We start from the raw sequence: 24037 nt of genomic DNA, 5'->3' as shown, positions 1-24037 counted from the left end.
TAGTTATGATTCTATGATTCACGATCGTAGCAACGGAGTTGCGATCCGATTCAAAATCGCGATTCTGACAACTTTGAGTATGACTCAATCGTCTAAGCTTGGGGATGCCCCGGAAGGCATCCCCTCTTTCCTCTTCAACGCTATCGATATATCTTAGTTGGAGTTATATTTTTATTCGTCACATAATATGTGTTTTGCTTAGAGTGTCATTTTAGTTTGTTCAACTTTGGTTGCTTTATTTTTAATCATATTTCAATAAAAAGTTTCAAGGATTGCCTTTAGAATGCTTGAATTGCATGTTTGATGTGTGCTACTTAAAAACAGAAACTTTTGTTGTAGTGTGTGAATCTATATATTTTATTGGAATGGGGAAAGTGTTTGAAAATTTAACACAATACTTTCATACAAATTCTTTATCATGTCCTAAATTTTCTGAATATTTGGATCTACATAAGTACACTTTTTGAATAAATTGCTACAAACTATTTTGTTTCAACAATTTTTTGCAGTAGTTATTTATCTACTTATCCTATAGTTTGCATGACTTATATTGATAGATATTGATGACCCACAAGTATAGGGGATCTATCATAGTCCTTTCGATAAGTAAGAGTGTCAAACCCAACGTGGAGCAGAAGAAAATGACAAGCGGTTTTCAGTAAGGTATTCTCCGCAAGCACTGAAATTATCGGTGACACATAGTTTTGTGATAAGGTAATTTGTAATGGGTAACAAGTAACAATTGTAACAAAGGTGAAGCAAGCTGGGCTAATCCTTTTTGTATCAAAGGACAAGCCTGGACAAACTCTTATATAAGGAAAAGCGCTCCCGAGGACACATGGGAATTTATGTCAAGCTAGTTTTCATCATGCTCATATGATCCGCGTTCGTTACTTTGATATTTGATATGTGGGTGGACCGGTGCTTGGGTGCTGACCTTACTTGGACAAACCTCCCACTTATGATTAACCTCTCTCACAAGCATCCGCAACTACAAAAGGATAATTAAGATAAATCTAACCATACCATTAAACATATGGATCCAAGTCAGCCCCTTACGAAGCAAGACATAAACTAGGGTTTAAGCTTCTATCACTCTAGCAACCCATCATCTACTTATTACTTCCCAATGCCTTCCTCTACGCCCAAATAATGGTGAAGTGTCATGTAGTCGACGTTCACATGACACCACTAGAGGAGAGACAACATCTATTTTATCAAAATATCGAACGAATACCAAATTCACATGATTACTTATAACAAGACTTATCCCATGTCCTAAGGAACAAACGTAACTACTCACAAAGCATATTCATGTTCATAATAAGAGGAATATTAATAATCATTAAGGATCTGAACATATGGTCTTCCACCAAATAAACCAACTAGCATCAACTGCAAGGAGTAATCAACACTACTAGCAACTGATGACGAGATGATGTATATACTTCTTGCACCTCGTTGGTTACCCCAAGTGGAAGGTTGAGATGTAGTCAACATCAAGTTTTCCCTCACACGGGAATTGTAAGGTTTATCGATCCAGGAGGACTCCTAGGATCAACAAGTAGGTGTCTTCCACCCTCGCGCTAGCAGAAGACATGGACCTGCACACACAACAAATAACTTTGCTCCCAACGAGTATAGAGAGGTTGTCAATCTCTCTGGCCTTGTAGTTTTCAAAGGATCAAAACAAAAGTGGGAAGGTAATAGTGATTTCAACGGAAAAGTAAATGAAAGTGGTAAATGATGGAGGTGTAAACGATGATGGTGATATGGACCGGAGTCACATGATGTGCACTAGTGACGTCTCTCTCCCAAAAGACGATAAACAACTATGCTTGGGTAAACAAATAACAGTTGGGCAATTAACATAATTATGAACGCACCGCAATGCTAATTATGCTACTTGATAGTTAGAGGTTCAATAGTAATGGGCAGTACACCAAGGCAAGTAGACTATTTATTCATCAGCATCTACTTACTAATCGTCCACCTTGAGATATCTATCCAGAACATCTCGCAGGTATTAAGTTGCGAGCCCCACCCAAAGTGTAAACTCAAAGCAACGGACAACTGCATTAACAAACTATGCGTAAGGTAAACAATCCTTGCAACCATGGTCACAAGGACCCCTGTTTTCTCCATGGTGGCAACAACACATCCCCTAGTCTCATGTTTCTGTCTGCCAAAACAATAAATAGCAACGAAGAACATGCATGAATCACCAAGGAACATAATATAAAAGGATAATAAAATATATAACTCATAACAATATGAACATAATCTCATAATCCATCAGATCCCAACAAACCGAGCATAGCAATAGCAAGAGAATTACATAGATGCCTTGATCATGTAGGGCAGCTCACAAGGACTTACCATTGAAGCACAAGACTGGAGAGAAGACATCTCATAGCTACTGGTCATGGACTTATGGTCCAAGGAGGACTACTCATGGCACGTCCGGGAAGCGTTCATGGCGGTGGAGAAGCTCCCGAAGGTCAATCCTCCCTCCGGCAGGGTGCCGGGAAGAGGTCTCGTGACGCTCCCGATCTCGGAAGCGCTGCGGCGGCGGAACGATGGAGAAATTCGCGATTCTGAAAGTTGTGGAAGGGTTTCCTCTCGGGACTCTAAATATAGGCCAAAGGAGGGCACCAGAGGAGGTGGGGCCCACCCAGGCGGCCTCCTGGCGCGGCCTAGGGCCTGGCCGCCCCAACAGGTCACCTAGGCAGCCCCTGGCCCCCCTCTAGCCCATCTTCGGTGATCCGGAAGCTTCTGTTTCGCTGAGTTTTTATATATTTTTCCTGGAATTTTTCGGGCTTCGGAAAATTGGGTAAAATCCCGTGCAAAATAGACATTAGCAGACAAAAACTGGCACTGGGTGCACTGCATTAGTAGGTTAGTCCAAATATGTGTAAAATGATATAAAAGTGTAGCAAAACATATAACAATGTCATCCAAAAGATCATGGAACAAGCAGAAATTATAGATACGGTTGGGACGTATCAGCAACCCACAAGTACTAATCTGAGGTTTTGAGACAAAGATTGGATACAAGAGATGAACTATGGTTTGGAGAGGAGATGGTGTTGATGAAGATGTTGATGGAGATTGACTCCCTCTCGATGAGAGGATCGTTGGTGATGATGATGGCTTCAATTTCCCCCTCCAGGAGGGAAGTTTCCCCGGCGGAATAGCTCTGTCGGAGCTCTAGATTGGTTATGTTGAAGTTCCGCCTCGAGACGGCGGCGTCGCATCCGGAAAGCTCTGATATGATTTTTTTTCTAGGTCAAAACCCTTTATATAGCAGAAGATGGGCACCAGAGGCCTGTCAGGGGCCCCACAAGCCTGTAGGGCGCGTATAAGGGGTAGGCCGCGCCCCTGGCTTGTGACCTCCTGGTGGGTCCCCTCCGGTACTTCTTTCGCCCATTATTCTTTATATATTCCAAAACAATTCTCCGTAACTTTTCAGGACTTTTGGAGTTGTGCAGAATAGATCTCTCAGATTTGCTCCTTCTCTAGTCCAGAATTCCAGCTGTCGGCATTCTCCCTCTTCATGTAAATCTTGTAAAATGAGAGAGAAAAGGCATAAGTATTGTACCATAATGTGTAATAACAGCCCATACTGCAAAAATATTGATATAAAAGCATGATGCAAAATGACGTATCAACTCCCCCAAGCTTAGACCTCGGTTGTCCTCAAGCGAAAGCCGAGATCGATAAATATGCCCACCTGTTTAGAGATAGAGGTGTTGATAAAATAAAATACGGACATGAAGGCATCATGATTATCTTTAGAACCACAAAATATATTGACATAGAATATCTTATACTAGAGTAACAATTCATTCACAAGGAAAAATATGAATCAAGAACTCTATTGAGAACTAACAAACTATGATTTCAGTCATAGAGGCAATTCCAATTTATTGCAATGTAGGAAAGAGTCAATATAAGAGCTTGTAAAGGAAATCCACATACTCCATCATCTTATGGTCTTTCACAATTTCTAACACTCATGCGGTACCTGTGAGGTCAAAGCTTCAATCGGACACACACAAAGATAGGGGCTTGAAGTTTTGTCTCCCAACTATTTACCTCAAGGGTAATGTGAACAATAATAACTCATGATCATCCATATCCGAGTGGATATATTTGTCTAGATCATTCCCCAACACATAACACTTGCCAAAAGATAAAGGTGAAATAAAGGAAATGGTGAAGATCACCACGACTCTCACATAAAGGTAAGTAATAGAAAGTAAAGGTAACAGATAGGCCCTTCTCAGAGGGAAGCACAGGTTGTCATGCGCTTTTATAGTTGGATGGAAAATCTCTTAATCCAAAAGAACATCACTTTATATTAGCCCTTGTGATAATTTATTATGCAGTTCGTCGCTTTTATTTCTTCTATATCACAAGTTAGTGTAAAGTTTATTTTACTTGCACTAAGAAACCACACATATTTAAGGAGGAATTTTTATTGCTTGCACCGATGACAACTTACTTGAAGGATCTTATTCACTCCATAGGTAGGTATGGTGGACTCTCAAGGCAAAACTGGGTTAAAGGTTTTTGGATGCACAAGTAGTATCTCTACTTGGTGCAGGAGTTTCTGGCTAATATGAGGTGGAAGCAAGTGACACATGTTGAAGGAGCTACAACCATATAACTTCTATTCAGAAATAAGCAAACATAACTCATTATGTTGTCTTCCTTGTCCAACATCAACCTTTTAGCATATACTCCCTCTGTCCCAAAATAAGTGTCTTAACTTTGTACTAGCTCTAGTACAAAGTTGTACTAAGCTTGAGACACTTATTTTGGGACGGAGGGAGTAATATTTTAATGAGTGCTCACAATCATAAAAGATGTCTAAGATAATATATTTATATGTGAACCTCTCTCTCTTTGTTACTTCCTTTTAATTGCAACAATGACCAATAGCTTTGTTTGTCAACTCACAACAAATTTCAATCAACATACTTTTTATATGTGAAGTCATCACTCCCCATAAGATCATTATGTATGCTCTTTTGCTTTTATTCTATACTTCTTTCTATTTCTTTTTATCAAGATCATAACAAGCAAGCAAAGCCCTCAACTCAAAACTACTCTTTATTATATAACTCTCGTACTTTCTTACATAGGGGGAACAAAAAGAAAAACTTAAAACTAGATCACACTAAAACTTTATTCTACTAGATCAAGATATAACCAAAAGGATTGAACGAAGAAAAACAAAAAAAAAGTAAAGAGGTGTGGTGGTGATACGAACCGGGGCACCTCCCCAAGCTTGGCACAAGCCAAGGGGAGTGCCCATACCCATTTGTTCAGTTGTCTCTCTTCGGAGGTGGTAGTGTAATATTATTGGCGATGATGCCTCTCAAGATGTGATTCTCCTCCTCAAGCTTATTATTTAGCCGTGTGAGATCCATTATTTCCTTGTGAAGCTTTCCGGTGATGGTTATAGCTCCCATAACCCATGGATGTTCCATTGTTGCGGGGGGGGGGGGGAACACTCTTTTCCATATTTTCATAAGTAAGAAATTTGGCATTGGGAGGGATAACCGAATTTGGAATTGATGAGCTGTGAAGTTCTTCCATCATGGCTTCAGGTTGCAAACGAGAGGTAATTTCTTGGTCTTCCTCCATAGAATCTATCCTTTTCAAGCGACATTCCACCTTTTCCTCCGTGACATGCCCGACACGGTTCTCCCCAATAGATTCTTGCAAAGACATATTGCTCTGAATCTGCTGGAGAAACAGCTCAAAACAAAAACATGACATATTGTCGAGGTAGAGAGGTCAAAACCTTCGGGAGATTATATAACTAATTTTTGCCGACCCGAAGGAGTATTCTACAAGAAAACGGAGTTCGGAGGGTGCACGGGGTGGCGACAAGCCTGTAGGGCGCGGCTAGTTGGTAGGCCGCGCCCCTGGCTTGTCGCCTCCTCGTGCACGCTTCGGACTGCTTTAAATTTTCCTATTTTTTTAAGTATTCCAAAACTGGTAAAAATTGCCATTGAAAACATTTTGGAGTCGGTTTGCTTACCGTAGCGCATACCTATTCCTTTTCAGGGTCCGAGACGTTCTGATAGGTCTCCCTAACGTACTCTTCCGGGGTTATGGTATTGATAATATTAGTTTCAACATTTATGGGAGTACCTGAGATATAATGTTTGATTCTTTGCCCATTTACCACCTTCAGATTTGTGCCTTTAGTGTTCTTGATCTTGATGGCACTGGGACGGTATACTTCCTCGATAATGTAAGGCCCTTCCAATTTAGAGAGAAGTTTTCCTACAAAAAATCTTAAACAAGAGTTGTATAGCAAGACTTGATCACCTACATTAAATTCACGCTTTTGTATCCTTCTATCATGCCATCTCTTAACCTTTTCTTTATAAAACTTGGCGTTCTCATAGGCATGGATTTTCAATTCATCAAGTGAGCTAATGTCAAATAACCTCTTCTCACTGGCAAGTTTGAAATCATAGTTAAGTTCTTTAATTGCCCAATAAGCATTATGTTCTAGTTCTAGAGGTAAGTAACATGCTTTACCATAAACCATTTTATAAGGAGACATACCCATAGGGTTTTTGTAAGCGGTTCTATAAGCCCACAATGCATCGTCAAGTTTCTTAGACCAATTCTTTCTAGATATATTAGCGGTCTTTTGCAAGATCAATTTAAATTTTGTGTTGCTCAATTCTACTTGCCCACTAGACTGAGGATGATAAGGAGATGCAATTCTATGATTAACATCATACCTAGCAAGCAATTTACAGAAAGTACCATGAATAAAGTGTGAACCACCATCAACCATTAAATATCCAGGGACTCCAAATCTAGGGAAAATAACGTCTTTCAACATTTTAATAGAAGTGTTATGATCAGCACTACTAGTTGGAATAGCTTCTACCCACTTAGTAACATAATCAACAACAACTAGAATATGAGTATACCCGTTGGATTTTGGAAAAGGTCCCATATAATCAAAACCACAAACATCAAATGGTTCTATAACAAGAGAGTAATTCATAGGCATTTCCTGACGTCTACTAATATTACCAATTCTTTGACATTCATGACAAGACAAGACAAACTTACGAGCATCCTTGAAGAGAGTAGGCCAATAAAAAACAGATTGTAATACCTTGTGTGCAATTATATCTCCTGTGTGGTGTCCTCTATAGGCCTCGGAGTGACACTTGTGAGGATCTGTCCCTGTTCATGCTCAGGTACACAACATCTAATAATACCATCTACTCCTTATTTATAAAGTTGTGGATTGTTCCAAAAGTAATGCCTTAAATCATAGAAGAACGTTTTCTTTTGTTGGTATGTGAAGCTAGGCGGTATAAATTTGGCAACAATGCAGTTAGTATAATCGGCATACCGAGGACCATTGAGGGAAGCATTTATGATAGCTAATTGTTCATCAGGGAAGCTATCATCAATAGGTAGTGGGTCATCAAGAACATTCTCTAATCTAGATAAGTTATCTGCTATGGGGTTATCATCACCCTTTCTATCAATGATATGCAGATCAAATTCTTGTAGCAGAAGGACCCATCTAATAAGTCTAGGTTTAGCATCTTTTTTTCCATTAGGTACTTAATAACAGTGTGATGAGTGTGAAAAATTACTTTGGAATCAACAATATAAGGTCTAAACTTATCGCAAGCAAACACAACTGCTAAAAATTCCTTTTCAGTGGTAGCATAGTTTCTTTGAGCACTGTCTATAGTTTTACTAGCGTAATGGATGACATTTAATTTCTTATCAACTCTTTGTCCTAGAACAACACCAACAACATAATGACTAGCATCACACATAATTTCAAAGGGTAGGTTCCAATCAGGTAGTTGAACAACAGGTGCAGCGATCAAGGCTTTCTTAAGAATTTCAAATGCTTCTACACAATCATCATCGAAAACGAATGGAATATCCTTTTGCAAAATATTAGTGAGAGGCTTAGGAATTTTAGAGAAGTCTTTAATGAATCTCCTATAGAAACCAGCATGACCAAGGAAACTTCTTATACCTTTGATATCTGTTGGACACGACATTTTTTCAATAGCATCAACTTTAGCTTTATCAACTTCAATACCTCTTTCGGAGATTTTGTGTCCCAAGACGATGCCTTCATTAACCATAAAGTGGCACTTCTCCCAATTCGAGACAATATTTGTTTCTTCACATCTATGCAAAACTCGATGAAGGTTGCTTAAGCAATCATCAAAAGAAGTTCCGTAAATGGAAAAATCATCCATGTAAACCTCAACAATCTTTTCACAAAAGTGAGAGAATATAGCCATCATACATCTTTGAAAGGTAGCAGGTGCATTGCATAAACCAAAATGTATACATCTATAAACAAAGGTACCAAAAGGGCAAGTAAAAGTGGTCTTCTCTTGATCCTCTTTTGATACATGTATTTGATAAAAACCAGAGTAACCATCTAGAAAGCAAAAAATGTGTATGTTTGGATAGTCTTTCTAGCATTAGATCTATAAAAGGCAGCGGATAATGATCTTTCCTAGTAGCCTTATTTGATCTCCTGAAATCAATTACCATTCGATATCATGTAACAATGCTTTGCAGGATTAATTCATCTTTATCATTAGGAACAATGGTAATACCTCCCTTTTTAGGGACATAATGAACGTGACTAACCCATCTACTATCAGCAATAGGATAAATTATACCTGCCTCCAGAAGCTTTAGTATTTCATTTCTTACCACTTCCTTCATTTTAGGATTTAATCGTGGTTGGTGATCAAGAACTGTTTTAGCATGAGGCTCCATATTGATTTTGTGCTGACATAGAATGGGACCAATGCCCTTAAGATCGTCAAGAGTATATCCAATAGCGGCACGGTTCTTCCTCAGAGTTTTCAATAATCTCATTTCTTCATGCTCTGAAAGGTTAGCACTAATAATAACAGGATATATCTCTTTTTCATCAAGATGTGCATACTTCAGAGTATCAAGTAATTGTTTAAGCTCAAACACGGGATCACCCTTAGGTGGAGGAGGATCTCCAAGTATTTCAACACGCAGGTTGTGTTTCAGGATAGGCTACTGATCAAAGAAAATCTTATCTATTTCATTCCTTTCATTCATATATATATATATATATATATATTAATATATATATATATATATCATTTTCATCGTCTAGCAAATATTGTTCTACGGGATCGGTAGGAGGCACATCAATATAAGTGAGACCAATAATTTCATCTTTACTAGGCAGTTCTTCGTCATGGGGTTGTCTATGAAATTTAGAGAAATTAAATTCATGAGATGCATCCCCAAAACTTACAGTAATCGTTTATTTTTCACAATCAATCTTAGCATTAACATTATTCAAGAAGGGTCTACCAAATATAATGGGACAAAAATCATCTTGTGGGGAACCAATAATAAGAAAATCAGAAGGATAGTTTATTTTCCCACACAAGACTTCAACGTCTCTAACAATCCTAGTTGGTGAAATTGTATCTTTATTAGCAAGCTTGATGGTAAAATCAATTTCCTCTAATTCGGCTGGTGCAATATCATTCATAATTTCTTAGTATAAGGTAAAGGTAATTGCACTCACACTAGCACCCACATCACATAAGTCATGATAACAATGATCTCCTATTTTAACAGAAACAACAGGCACACCAACAAGGTCTATGTTTACCCTTAGTATGAGGTCTAGCAATTCTAGTGGCTTCATCACAGGAGTGAATGACATGCCCATCAATGTTATCAACCAAGAGATCTTTAACCATAGCAATATTAGGTTCTACTTTAATTTGTTCAGGAGGTATAGGTGTTCTAGCACAACTCTTACGAACCACAGTTGAAGCTTTAGCATGTTCCTTTATCCTAATAGGAAAGGGTGATTTCTCAATATAAGCAGTAGGAATAACAGGATCGACATTATAAATAGTGGTTTCTTCTTCAACTTTAATAGGTTCTACCACTTTAACTTCAATGGGAGGATGATATTTAAACCACTTCTCCTTGGGGAGATCAACATGAGTAGCAAAAGATTCACAAAATGAAGCTACTACCTTAGAGTCAAGTCCATATTTAGTGCTAAAATCACGAAAAGCATCGGTGTCTATAAAGGATTTAACACAATCAAACTTAAGGCTTATACGTAACTCATTATCTTTGTCGAGTTCCCAATCTTCAAAGTTGTGTTTAATTCTTTCCAATAAGTCCCATTTGAATTCAATATCTTTCTTCATAACAGAACCAACACAAGAAGTGTCGAGCATGGATTGATCATTACGAGAGAGCCGAGCATAAAAAATCTGAATAATAATTTCTCTCGGGAGCTCATGATTGGGGCATGAATATAACATTGACTTAAGCCTCCCCCAAGCTTGAGCGATTCTTTCTCCTTCACGAGGCCAAAAAATATAAATATAATTCCGATCACGATGAACCAGATGCATAGGATAAAACTTCTCATGAAATTCCAATTTCAGTCGGTTGTAGTTCTGCTAGCAGTCCCCGGCAATGACACCAGAAAAGAACTGCTTCGAGTTGCTCAACAATTAGCAATTGTCTTGCAATGGCCCACCAGCGTGTGGGATTGCGACAGTTTTCGAGGGTAGAGTATTCAACCCAAATTTGTTGGTTCGACACGATGGGAGTGAAAGAATATTCTCCAGTATTAGCAGTTGAGTTGTCGGTTCAACCACACCTGAAGGATTAGTATCTACAAGCAGGATATAAGCAACAAAAGGAGTATAATAGCAACGGTGCCAGAAACGATCTGTTGACGAGGCAGACTATTCCTAACTGTTGTATCAATGGCGCCAGAAAAGTATTGTAGCAGGTAGCACCAGTGTAACGAGTAACAACAGTGGCAAGGAACAGCAGTAGTGACAGCAGTAGCAAGTAGCAACAGTAGCAAGTAACAGCAACAACAAGTGACAGTAGTAGCAACAGTAGTGGCAGCAGCAGCAGGACAAAGCAAGTAACAGTAGCAGCAACAGTAGTAACAGCAGCAGAGCAAAGCAAGTAACATCAGCAGTGGGACAAACTCGTGGGCAATGGATCAGTGATTTGTTGAATGACATTCATCATGCAACAGTTATAACACGGAGAGATATGTGGCTAGCTCCCGTTCGTCAATGTGATGTAGGCATGCATTCCGTGTGTAGTCATACATGCTTAGGGAAAAGAACTTGCATGACATCTATTGTCCATCCCTCCCGTGGCAGCAGGGTCCAAATGGATACTACGGGATATTAAGGTTCTCCTTTTAATAAAGAACCAGACCAACATATTAGCACTTGGTGAACACATGAACTCCTCAAACTATGGTCATCACCGGGAGTGGTTCCGGTTATTATCACTCCAGGGTTGCCAGGTCATAACACATAGTAGGTAACTACAACTTGCAAGATCGGATCTGAAACACACATATATTGGTGACAACATAATAATTTCAGATCTGAAATCATGGCACTCGGGCCCTAGTGACAAGAATTAAGCATGACAACGTAGTAGCAACGTCAATCTCAGAACATAGTGGATACTAGGGATCAATCCCCGTCAAAACTAACTCGATTACATGATAGATCTCATCTTACTCATCACCGCCCAGCGAGCCTATGAATAGATTACTCACGAACGATGAAGAGCTTCATGGAATTGGAGAGGGAAGAAGGTTGATGATGACGATGGCGACGATCTCCTTGATCCGGAGCCCAAATCTAACTCCAGATCTGCCCTCGAGGGAAAGAACGGGATGTGGCGGCACCTCTGGATCGTGAAACGCGATGAAATATTCTCTCTTGACTTTTTCCGGGACGAAAGGGAATAAATAGCACTGGAATTGGGGGCGGCAGAGCCACGTGGGCGCCACAAGCCTGGTGGCCGCGGCCACGGGGGGAGGCCGCGGCCACAAGGCTTGTGACCCACTGGCTCGTCCCCTCCGGTGGATCTTTGCGCAGGTATTTTTCATATTTTCTAGAAATATTCTCCGTAAATTTTTAGGACGTTCCGTGAACTTTCATTTCTGCACAAAAACAACACCATGGCAATTCTGCTGAAAACAGCGTCAGTCCGGGTTACTTCCATTCAAATCATGCTAATTAGAGTCCAAAACAAGGGCAAAAGAGTTTGGAAAAGTAGATACGATGGAGACGTATCAACTCCCCCAAGCTTAAAACCTTGCTTGTCCTCAAGCAACTCAGTTGACAAACTGAAAGAGAAAGAAAAACTTTGACAAACTCTGTTTGATCTTGTTGTTGCAACTATGTCTAACACATAACCAGAATTTCAGCAAGATCACAAGTTAACCACATAAGCAAGTGACACAAAGGTCTCACGGTAAACTAATATCAATGGCATAAACAGCTAGCGAGCAAATAATAATGAGTTTCAGATACCAACAATTCAATCAAAACAAGCATGAAGCAATATGAATAGGTGGTATCTCGCTAGCTCTTTCTGAGACCGCAAAATATAAATGCAGAGCACTTTCAAAGATCAAGGCCTGACTAAACATTGTAATTCATAGCAACGAAGACCCAATCATAGTCATACTCAATTTCAATCAAAAGCAAACCATAAAAATGACAGAGGTGCTCTCTAATTGGTGCTTATATAAGAAGAGGATGACTCAACAGTAAAATAAATAGACAGGCCCTTCGCAGAGGGAAACATTGATTTGCAGAGGTGCCACAGCTCAAGCTTTGAAAACAGAGATAATAATTTTGGGTGGCATTGCTTTCATTGTCAACGCAATGACCAAGAGTTCTCAATATCTTCCATGCTATTCATGCTATAGGCGGTTCCCAAACAGAAAAGTAAAGTTTTAACTCCCCCACCACCAATCAATCACACTCCACGGCTAGCCGAATCCTCGGGTACCGTCCATACTAACATCAATCCGGGGGGAGTCTTGTTTTACAGTTATGTTTTCGATTTGAGCATGGAACTGGGAATTCCAATTACCGGCCCCTTTCTCGTGAATGACAATGAATAAACACATGTCGAGGATAACACGCCTAACATGGAAGATACCAATAGCCCCCTGTCACCACATGAGCGGTTCGGGCATGCAAAACAGATTATTTCTTGAAGGTTTAGAGAATGGCACATGCAAATTTACTTGGAACGGCAGGTAGATACCGCACATAGGTAGGTATGGTGGACTCATATGGCACAACTTTGGGTTTATGGAGGTGGATGCACAAGCAGTATTCTCGCTTAGTACAAGTGAAGGCTAGCAAAAGATTGGGAAGTGACCAACTAGAGAGCGACAACAGTCATTAAAATGCATTGAGATTAACTAACATTGTGTGCAAGCATGAGTAGGACATAAATCACCATGAACATGAATATCATAGAGGCTATGTTGATTTTGTTTCAACTACATGCATGAACATGCGCCAAGTCAGACCACTTGAATCATTCAAAGGAGAATACCATCCTATCATACTACATCATAGTCATCTCAAAATCTATGTCGGCATTCAAGACAAACCATTATAAGCTCCTAGCTAATTAAGCATGGCATCAGAAACTATAATCTCTAAGTGGTCATTGCAAACATGGTTCTCTCTCAACAAAGCTTAATTTGGGACGACAAGCTAGTCATATTTACAAAAACAAAATAGATAGAGTTCATACCAGCTTTTCCAGTCTCAGTCACTTCATCATATATCATCATTATTGCCTTTCACTTGCACGATCGAATGATGTGAACAATAATAAGAGTGCTCGTGCATTGGACTAAGATGAATCTGCAGGAAAACACAAAGGAGAAGACAAAGTAATATGGCTCTTTAACAAATGAACAGGTATGCATGCGAGAGCCACTAAACATTGTAACCATGGTCTTCTACCTCGACTCAAAGAAAAAGAAAACTATTTACACGGGAAAGCTCCCAACAAGAAAAAGAAGAAAGGAAAATCTTTTTGGGTTTTCTCAAAAGGACACAAAACAAGAAAACAAGAAAACAAAAATAAACTAGCATGGATAATACAGTGGCAAAGTGTAAACACCGACTAACAAAGTGAAAGCATAAGCATGAATGTAAAGTTGGTGAGAACATGTACTCCCCCAAGCTTAGGCTTTTGGCCTAGCTTGGTCTACTCCCAAGGAGGGAAATAACCAGCTCCGGGATACTCCGGAGCGGACTGTGGATGCCACTGCTGTGTGAGCTCCTCTGGCTCCCACTGATAAACTGGTGTCTGGTACTCGACTCGCAGCTCGGACACGGGAACCTGTGGTTGGTCCTAGCCCCAATATGCGTAGATGTCCGAGGGCATAATAATGTACCTGCCTGCATAAAGATCGAACAAACAAGGAGCAAGCAAAGTAATAGTCTCACAAGTACCCTGACTAAATACCAGGTTATAAATCATCCGTCTACTAGCATCTCTATCCAATAAATCATGGTGAACCATGCTGTCATATTCCAGATATTTCTCAGGAAGAAGCATCTCTTCTTCCTCCCCCAGTCTAACGGGTATCTCAAAGTGTCTGGCAGGACGGGCAGCATAGATACCTCCATAGACGACACCTTTGGAACGGTTTGTGTTCAACCGCTGAGCTACTATAGCACCTAGGCTATAAGTCTTATTGTTATAAAGGCCTTCGCGCAAAACCGCAAGGTCTGGAGAGCTAAGTGATCCAGCCTCCCCACGACCAATGAAACATTTTCCCACAAATAATGAGATGCACCGAAGCACAGGAAAATGTATGCTAGCAATTCTAGTGCGAGACACTCCTCTCCCCTCTCCAACAACAATAGTATCTATGAAAGCCTCCAAGTCCCGTGGACGAGGATCATGAATATCCCCAACATAAGGTAATTTGCACACATTGAAAAAATCCTGTAGTGTCATGCGCTGGGGGATGTCGTATAACATGAACTCAACCATAGGAGGACTCTTCCTTGGATAAAAGTTGAAGCGTTGAACGAAAATATTGGTGAGGAGGAGGTATTGTGGGCACTTATCTTCAACGAACGCGGTAATACCTGCGTTCTCCACCAAGTAATAAAAGTCTTCATAAAGCCCAACGGCGCGCAAAAAATCATCACTTGGCCACTCGCATGCTCGAACTTCCGTGACTCGAGGAACCACGTACTTGGGGTGGTTCTTCTCATCCTCCTTGGGGTTATGGCTTGAAGAGCCTCTCAAGAACCTCCTCATCTTTCCCCTTTTCTAACTCTGAAAAATTCTGAAGTTTTTAGAGACTTCGAAAGAAAAGTGAGTAAGGATTAACCCAACTTGTAGCAACTACTCCTACTAGTGCCTAGAGACCGTATCATGCGCTAAAACTACTTGGGAACAACTAAAATCAACATTTCAAGCTCAAGAACAGGGTCACCAAGGTAGCAAGAATACGCAAAGGATAAAGCACTAGAGTAGAAACTAATTGGACCAATGGAGGAGTCACTTACCAAGGAATAATTTCCCCAAAACGGTTCGGAGAATGGTGCTTTGAGCAAGGAGATCGAAAATCACAGCCAAATGAGCAAGAACGCGGGTTTGAGCTGCGAAACGATTTTTTCTGTAGGTAGAAGAAGAGGATGGGAGCTGGAATGAGTGGAGGGGGTCCCTGTGGGCCCCACAAGCTTGGTAGCCGTGGCCAGGGGGGAGGCCGCGGCTATAGGGCTTATGACCCACTGGTGTGGCCCCCAGGCCAGCTCTCAGTCCCAGTATTTTTCAAAAAAACCAGAAAAAAACATATTTGATTTTCAGGACCATCGGAGAATTTCTATTTTCGGGGTACTTTTCTCCGGGACGCTAAAACAGAAAACAGGAAAACTAAACTAAATCTATCATTTTCCTTCTTAGCAACAAAAAGTGAAAGCTTAAAACAGAGGTATGTGACTCCTTGATTCATCCATCTCATGGTCATCGAAAGAAATCCGTCAATGGGGTTGATCAAATCCTCATGACAAAACTTTTTCGAATCGCAAAAGGAAACGGAGAATTGTCGAATAGCCACTAAGTCACCTCAATGGGGATATGAATCTCCCCAACAAGCAAATCATACTTCATCTTAACACGAGGAATAGGGCATTCAAAGCTCCCAATAAGAATCGATGAAGTTTTTTCGATGGCATTGATGCAATGTACTTGATATCGTTTCTTCGGAATGTGCACTGTATGCTCATTACCATTGACATGGAAGGTGACATTGCCTTTGCTGCAATCTATAACAGCCCCTGCAGTGTTTAAAAAGGGTCTTCCGAGGATGACAACCATGGCATCGTCCTCGGGAATATCCAAGATAACAATATATGTTAAGATAGTGGTGTTAGAAACCACAACAGGCACATCCTCGCAAATGCCGACATGGAAAGCAGTTGATTTGTCGGCCATTTGCAGAGAAATTTTAGTGGGTGTCAACTTATCCAGTTCAAGTCTACGATAAAGAGAGAGAGACATAACACTAATACCAGCTCCAAGGTCACATAAGACAGTTCTTACGTAGTTTCCTTTAATGGAGCAAGGTATAGTGGGCACTCCGGGATCAGCAAGTTTCTTAGGAGTTCCACCTTTGAAAGTGTAATTGGCGAGCATGGTGGAGATCTCAAGATCTGGTATCTTCCGTTTATTAGTCACGATATCTTTCATGTACTTGGCATATGGAGACATTTTGAGCATATCAATTAACCACATCTGCAGAAAGACGGGTCACAACATTTCAATAAAGTGCTCAAAATCCTCACTATCCTTTTTCTTGGATGGCTTAGGAGGAAAGGGCATGGGTCTCTGAACCCATGGCTCCCTTTCTTTACCATGCTTCCTAGCAGTGAAGTCATTCTTATCGTATCTCTTAGGTTGTGGGTTATCAGGATTAACCGTAGGTTCAATCTCCACATCCTTATCATTGCTAGGTTGAGCATTATTATGAACATCGCTGTCCATATTGTCACCACGTTCATGTTCATCACCAGATTGTGTTTCTGCATCAGATGCAGAAATATCATTTGGTTCTTCAGGTGTGACAGTATTTGGTGAACTGACATGTAGGTTTCTATCATCCTTCTTCTTCTTCTTAGGATGACTGGGTGTATCAGCATTAATTCCTTGAGAATCTTGATCAATTCTCTTAGGATGGCCTTCAGGATACAAAGGTTCCTAAGTCATTTTGCCTCCTCTAGTAATGACTTTGACAGAGTTGTCATTTAATTCATTGAGCAAGTCATTTTGAGCTATAGTATTTGTTCTACCTGAGTAGTAATCATAGAGGCATGTTTACTCAGAATCTTCAGATCATTGACATTTCTGTCTACACAAGCACTTAAATGACTAAGCATACGAGTACTTTCCAATTGTCTGCCAACATAATCATTGAAACTCTGTTGTTTGGCAACAAAGTTGTCAAATTCATCAAAGCATAGGCTAGCATGTTTGTCAAAAGGAATATCACTCTCATTGAATCTACGCAGAGAATTCACCTCTACTACTTGTATCGGGTTATCGAGACCATGGATCTCTTCGATAGGCGGTAGATTTTTGACTTCTTCAGATCTAATGCCTTTCTCTTGCATAGATTTCTTGGCTTCTTGCATATCTTCGAGACTGAGGAATAGAATACCTCTTTTCTTAGGAGTTGGCTTAGGAGGAGGTTCGGGAATAGTCCAAGCATTATCGTTGATCAAGATGTTATTCAGTAGGATCTCAGCTTGTTCTACAGTTCGTTCCCTAAAAACACAACCGGCACAACTATCTAGGTGGTCTCTAGAGGCATCGGTAAGTCCGTTATAGAAGATATTAAGTATCTCGTTCTTCTTAAGAGGGTGATCAGGCAAATCATTCTGTAGCTGGATGAGCCTCCCCCAAGCTTGTGGGAGACTATTCTTTGGTTTGAGCAAAGTTGTATATTTCCTGCAAGGCAGCTTGCTTCTTATGGGCAGGGAAATATTTCTCACAGAAGTAATAGACCATATCCTGGGGACTACTCACACATCCAGGAGCAAGAGAAGTGAACCAGGCTTTAGCGTCATCCTTTAGAGAGAAATGAAACAACTTAAGGATATAGTAGTAGCAGATCTTCTCCTCACTAGTGAAAAGGGTGGCTATATCGTGTAGTTTCGTAAGATGGGCTACGACCGTCTCAGACTCATAACCGTGGAAAGGATCAGATTCGACTAGAGAGATTATCTCAGGGTCAACAGAGAATAAATAATCCTCATCGGTGATAAAGATAGGTGAAGTGGCAAGCTTCGGGTCGTATTTCATCCTAGCTTTTAGAGATTTTTCCTTCCACTTGAGAAGTAATTTCTCAACGTCATAGGCATCCTTACACGCAAGAAAATCCTCAGCTATCTCTCCCTCCATAACATAACCCTCAGGTATATGAGGCAATTCATATCTAGGAGAGCTGGATCTAGCAGGAGCAAAAGCAGGTTCTATCTCAATAGTATCGGCAGTTTCAGAAGCATCACGAGCATTGGCAGTAACTCTAGCAATATGAGCATCAAGGAATACCCCTAGTGGCATATCAGGCAAAGCAGTATCTCTAGCAGTATCAAGCATAACATCATCAGGCAAAATAGCATCTCTAGCATCATCAGGCAAAGCAGTATCAAGCATAGTATCATCAGGCAAAATAGCATCTCTAGCATCATCAGGCAAAGCAGTATCAAGCATAGCATCATGGATAGCAGTATGAGGCATAGGATCTCTAGCAGTATCAGGCATAGCATCTCTAGTAGTATGAGGCATAGTATCATCATAAGCATCATCAATAGTAGTAGCATCTCTAGCATCATCTAGCACACGCGACATATCAAGATTTCTAGCAGGAGGTGGTGTCGCAAACTTACTCATAACTGAAGGTGAATCAAGTGCAGAGCTAAATGGCAATTCCTTACCTCCCCTCGTAGTTAAGGGCAAGACTTTGGTTCTTGGATCTTTCAGATTCTTCATAGTGATCAGCAGATGTAAATCCCAAGTGACTGAGAGAATATAGCTATCCTCCCCGGCAACAGCGCCAGAAAAGAGCTGCTAGGAGTCCCCGTCAATGACACCAGAAAAGAACTGCTTCCAGTTGCTCAACAATTAGCAATTTTCTTGCAATGGCCCACCAACGTGTGGGATCGCGGCAGTTTTCGAGGGTAGAGTATTCAACCCAAATTTGTTGGTTCGACACAATGGGACTGAAAGAATATTCTCCAGTATTAGCAGTTGAGTTGTCGGTTCAACCACACATGATAGATTAGTATCTGCAAGCAGGATATAAGTAGCAAAAGGAGTATGATAGCAACACTGCCCGAAACGATCTGTTGACGAGGCAGACTATTCCTAACTGTTGTATCAATGGCGTCAGAAAAGTACTGTAGCAGGTAGCAGCAGTGTAACGAGTAACAACAGTGGCAAGGAACAGCAGTAGTGACAGCAGTAGCAAGTAGCAACAGTAGCAAGTAACAGCAACATCAAGTGACAGTTGTAGCAACAGTAGTGGCAGCAGCAGCAGGACAAAGCAAGTAACAGTAGCAGCAAGTAACAGTAGCAGCAACAGTAGTAACAGCAGCAGAGCAAAGCAACTAACAGCAGGAGTGGGACAAACTCGTGGGCAATGGATCGGTGATTTGTTGAATGACATGCATCATGCAAAAGTTATAACACAGAGAGATATGTGGCTAGCTCCCGTTCAAATGGATACTACGGGATATTAAGGTTCTCCTTTTAATAAAGAACCGGACCAACGCATTAGCACTTGGTGAACACATGAACTCCTCAAACTATGGTCATCACCGAGAGTGTTCCGGTTATTGTCACTCCGAGGTAACTACAACTTGCAAGATCGGATCTAAAACACACATATATTGGTGACAACATAATAATTTCAGATCTCAGAACATAGTGGATACTAGGCATCAATCCCCATCAAAACTAACTCGATTACATGATAGATCTCATCCTACTCATCACCGCCCAACGAGTAGGATGTTCTGAGAACTTTTTCATATTTTCCAGAAATATTCTCCGTAAATTTTTAGGACGTTCTGAGAACTTTCATTTCTGCACAAAAAAAACACCATGGCAAGTGTGCTGAAAACAACGTCAGTCCGGGTTAGTTCCATTCAAATCATGCAAATTAGAGTCCAAAACAAGGGCAAAAGAGTTTGGAAAAGTAGATACGATGGAGACGTATCAAGTTCCATGATCCAATATCATCACATAGCCTATACCATGCCAACACCTTTTCTTTCAAATAAAATGGAAAGACCTTCTACTTGACATCATCCTCGAGCAGACCTGCAAGCTTAAATAATCCACAAACTTCATCCTCATAGATTAGGTGCAAATCAGGATGTAGTGTTCCATCTCGTGCATAAGTATTAGTTAGCAGTTTTTCTATCATACCCGAAGGAATTTCATAATAAATATTTTCAGTAGGTGCAATAGGTTGAGGAGCATGTCTTTGTGCTTCCGTTCGGGGTGAAGATACCCCGAACAAGCCCCTCAAAGAATTATTTTCCATAGTGACATGTGACAGTAAATTTCAGAACAATATATAAATTTGTTCTTACCAAGTTCCACCTACCAAAGGTGCTTCCACTACTGGAATTCAGAATTTTGCCGTCTGCCTTGCCTTTGGCGTCTGCTGACACATGGCAAAGATACTCCTTGCCGTCAGCTGTCACAGTGTTGACGGCAAAGAGGTGGCTGGTGGCAAAGGTTTAATTTGCCGTCGGCCACCTCTTTGCCGTCCTCTCGCCGCCGACAAAGGAGCCCTATGCGGACGGCAAAGGGTGGGCAGACGGCAAAACCCCCCTCCCCAAATGGCCGAAACCCCACCCCCACCCACCCCGCCCCTTTGCCGTCCGCCACCCTCCCTTTGCAGACGGCAAAGGGGACATGGCCCAAACGGCTCGGGCGCCTCCCCTAACGGCTCCCACCCCCACCCACTCCCTGCCCGCCTACCCTCTCTCTCTCTCTCTCTCTCTCTCTCTCTCTCACGCGCGCGCGCCCTCAATCTGCCCACCCGTCGCCGCCGCCGTAGCTCCCCTCCCCAGCCACCCGCGCCGCCGCCTTCCCGGCTACCGCGGAGACAGAAGCTTGTGGCGGCGAAAAAGTGATTACGATGCTCCCCTGATTTTTTTGGGAATATTTGGGAATATATAGGCGCAAGATCTAGGTTAGGGGACCTCCAGGGGGCCCACAAGCCTGCATGGCGCGGCCCCCTGGCCGCGGGGTGGGGGCTTGTGGGGCCCCTGGGCTCTTCTGGCTTGGCTCCCAAGTCCCGTGATCTTCTTCCGTTCCAGAAAAGATCTTTTCGAGGATTTTCTTCCGTTTGGACTCCGTTTCAAAATCTCCTCTGAAAGGGGTCAAAAACATGGAAACACAGGAAGTGTCAGTTGGCACTGAATTAATAAGTTAGTCCCAAAAAATAAATAAAAAGGCATGAAAAACATCCAAAGTTTGACAAGATAATATCATGAAACCATAAAAAATTATAGATACGTTGGAGACGTATAAAGCATCCCCAAGCTTAACTCCTGCTCGTCCTCGAGTAGGGAAGTGATAAAGAATGAATTTTTGATATGGAATGCTACCTAGCATAGTTGTCTTTTGCAACTTATTTCATGTGGCATGAATATTCAGATCCGTAAGATTCAAAAAAATAGTTTGCTATTGACATGAAAACAGTAATACTTCAAGCAAACTAGCAAAGTAATCATGGACTTTCAAAATAACAAGGCCAAAGAAAGTTATCACTACAAAATCATATAGTCTGGCTATGCTCATCCTCACACAGCTAATGTAAATCATGCACAACCCCGGAATTGGCCAAGTAATTGTTTTCGCACTCTTACTTTCTCAAACTTTTTATAACTATCACGCAATACATGAGCGCGAGCCATGGATATAGCACTATAGGTGGAATACAGTGTGGTGGTGGTTGTGAGACAAAAAAGGAGGAGATGGTCACATTGACTCGGCGTATCAATAGGCTATGGAGATTCCCATTAATAGATATCAATGTGAATGAGTAGGGATTGCCATACAAGAGATGCACTAGAGCTATAGGTATATGAAAGCTCAAAAGGGAAACTAGTGGGTATGCATCCAACTTGCTTCCTCGCAAAGACCTAGGGTAATTTTGAGGAAGCCCATCATTGGAATATACAAGCCAAGTTATATAGTGAAGAGTCCCACTAGCATATGGTAGTGACAAAGCAAGAAGCTCTCAATCATGAAGAACATGGTGCTAACATGAAGCACAAGTGTGGAAAAAGATAGTAGCATTGTCCCTTCTCTCTTTTTCTCTTTTTTTTCATTTGGGCTCTTAGGCCTCTCTTTTCTTTTCTTTTCTTTTCTCTCCTTTTTTTGTTTTTGGGCTCTTTGGCCTCCCCCTTTTTTTCCTCACATGGGACAATGCTCTAATAATGATGATCATCACACTTTTATTTACTCACAGCTGAAAGATCACAATGATGATAACTCCATAGGAAATGCCTCCGGCAGTGTACCGGGATGTGGAACGATCTAGTATGATCATGCAATGGCAATATGAGAGTGACGGCACAAGTCATGAGACAGAACGGTGGTAGTTGCATGGCAATATATCTCGTAATGGCTATGAAAATGTCATAATAGGTAGATATGGTGGCTGTTTTGAGGAAGGAATTTGGTGGGTTTGTGCACCGGCGAGAGTTGCGCGGCACTAGAGAGGCTAGCAATGGCGGAAGGTGAAATCGCATCTATACCATGGACTCAACATTAGTCATAAAGAACTCACATACTTGTTGCAAAAGTTTTTATTAGTAATCGAAACAAAGTGCTAAATGCATACTCCGAGGGGAAGGGTTGGTAGGTGTAAACCATCGCGCGATCCCGACCTCAACACAAAGGATGACAATCAATAGATCAATTATGCTCCGACTTCCTAACATAGCGGTTCACCATACGTGCATGCTACGGGAATCAATAACTTCAACACAAGTATTTCTAGATTCACAACACCCTACTAACATAGCTTTTTATATTACCGAATCCAAGTCTCAAAACTAATTGAGAGGAATCAAAACTTTTCTTTCTACTCAATGCACATGAAGATGGAGGTTTTTGCATCCTCTTTGGGTACCTAGCACATGGGACTACTTTCATAGCATAAGCCAACTACCAACTCACGCACCGCCGTGCTCTAAAGATATAAGTGAAGCACGAGAGCAAAAGTATCTAGCTCAAAAGATATAAGTGAAGCACATGAGCAAAAGTATCTAGCTCAAAAGATATAAGTGAAGCACAAGAGCAAAATTATCTAGCTCAAAAGATATAAGTGAAGCACAAGAGCAAAAGTATCTAGCTCAAAAGATATAAGTGAAGCACAATGAGCGTTCTAGCAAAATTATGATGAGTGCATGTCTCTCTCTCTCAAAAAGGTGTGCAGCAAGGATGATTGTGACACAACAAAAAAAAGACTCCTATGGTACAAGAAGCTCCAAGCAAAACACATATCATGTGGTGAATAAAAATATAGCTCCAAGTAATGTTACCGATGGATTGAAGACGAAAGAGGGGATGCCTTCCCGGGGCATCCCCAAGCTTAGGCTTTTTGGTGTCCTTGAATTTGGCTTGGGGTGCCTTGGGCATCCCCAAGCTTGAGCTCTTTCCACTCCTTGTCTCTTTGTCCATGGGAGCATCACCCAAAACTTGAAAACTTCACAACACAAAACTTAAACAGAAACTTGTGATAACATTAGTACAAGAAAACAAACTACCACTTCTTTCGGTACTGTAGCAAACTTGAATTCTATCTATATTGATGATAGGCTACTGTATTCTCACTTTCCCATGGCTAGTACTCCCCAATACTAACCATAGTTTCATCAAAACAAGCAACCAACTCAACAAAAACAGAATCTGTCAAAAACAGACCAGTCTGTAGAAATCTGTATACTTAGTATACTTATGGTACCTCAATAAATCTGAAAAATTACGACAGTCTGGGGAAAAAGCGCATCCATCAGCAGCAAGAAGAGGAAACTCAAAATCTCTTTCTGAATAAAAATGAAAAATCATCTCGTGAGCG

The sequence above is a fragment of the Hordeum vulgare genome, chromosome 7H, assembly GCF_904849725.1.
Source record: "Hordeum vulgare subsp. vulgare chromosome 7H, MorexV3_pseudomolecules_assembly, whole genome shotgun sequence".
Taxonomy (NCBI): domain Eukaryota; kingdom Viridiplantae; phylum Streptophyta; class Magnoliopsida; order Poales; family Poaceae; genus Hordeum; species Hordeum vulgare.
This window is presented reverse-complemented; position numbering follows the sequence as displayed.